Here is a 1,435-nt window from a genome sequence, read left to right on the forward strand (position 1 = left end):
TGAGAACACTGAAGTGTTCTTACCTTTCAGGTCGATCGATCGAACGGTACGTTCGATCGGTACCGTTCGATCGGCCGGCTTAACCGATCGGCTAGAAACTTCAGAAGTAGTCCTCAGAAGGATGTCACTCAATCGAACAGCCTGTTCGATCAGCTGGCATTCCGTACCACGAACGAGTCGCAAAATTAATTAAGTGTTGAAGTATAGTATTTCATGATCCGAAAGTAATGTTTACCAATCGATTAGCATATTCGATCGAACATCACTTAGTCAATACCATACTTCATGGAGTCTTGAAAAGTGCGAGACCATGCGCTAGCCGATCGGCTGGCCCGGTCGATCGGCTGGTATGTCCGATCGGCTGGGCTGTTCGAACAGCCTAGCCGTTCGGCCAGCAAGTCTGACCTGGTCGGCCTTTCGTCTAACACTTGGCTGTTTGGTTATTTGACGTTGTATCGAGGTAGTTTGATAACGAGTTGAACTACGATACCTTCGTTCTTACTTGTTTCTCTGGCTCGGACAGGAGTCACCCAAGTCCGGCCGGTGAACGGTTCGGAACGTCGGTTTAGAGTATATCCCATAGTCGGTGAACCTCGTAGATAGAACCCGAATCTTGAAACATCCAACCATTGGAATGATCGGTGGGTTGGCTCAAGCTCCGTTTCTACCGGTTTGAAGGCATTGAGTGTAAAAGAGTTGAAAGAAAGTTGGAAATCCTTCTTTCAATCCTTCACAACATGTGGATGTTTAGATCTTTGGTAGATCTTAACTTGTTTATGTGGAAATCGGTTAGATCCGAGCCATTCATGGTTGAATGAGGCCAAAGTATGATGTTCTTCAAGAACACCATGATGACATCACCCAAGAACACTCAGATCTTGGTGATTTCACAGTTAGAAATCAGGTTTTGAAAGATAGAAAGGTGTAGAATCGTGCAATGATCAAGAACGTACAAGAATTAGAGTGAAAACTTACCGGAGTTGAGAGAAATCTGAGAAGAGGTGAAGAACAAAGCTGGTTCGGTCAGAGCTTTCCAAAAATAGAAAGTATGACAATGACCGGCCTATTTATAGGCTCCAAAAGAGGAAAGTGTCAGCCGATCGGCCAGGATCTCTGATCGGATGGGCTGCTCGATCGGCCAGGAAGGTGCTAGCCGATCGGCTGGCCTGTTCGATCAGGAGGTCTCCTGTTCGATCAGCAACCCTTTTTGAGTGTTTCGCGACGATTTTCGATGTTTCGATTTCGATGGACGGTGATACGACTGCGATAGAGTTCCTAGTCAAATTACTTTCAGTCCCAACCACTATATCTAACATACAATCATCTACATTTCACGTTTCGATGTCGGTTTCGATTGAGTTTGATTGCCTTTCGAGCTTCGATTCGAGTTTCGATTGATTCGACTGATTACCACACAAAACATAAAGTAAACACG

The sequence above is a fragment of the Helianthus annuus genome, chromosome 16, assembly GCF_002127325.2.
Source record: "Helianthus annuus cultivar XRQ/B chromosome 16, HanXRQr2.0-SUNRISE, whole genome shotgun sequence".
Classification (NCBI taxonomy): Eukaryota; Viridiplantae; Streptophyta; class Magnoliopsida; order Asterales; family Asteraceae; genus Helianthus; species Helianthus annuus.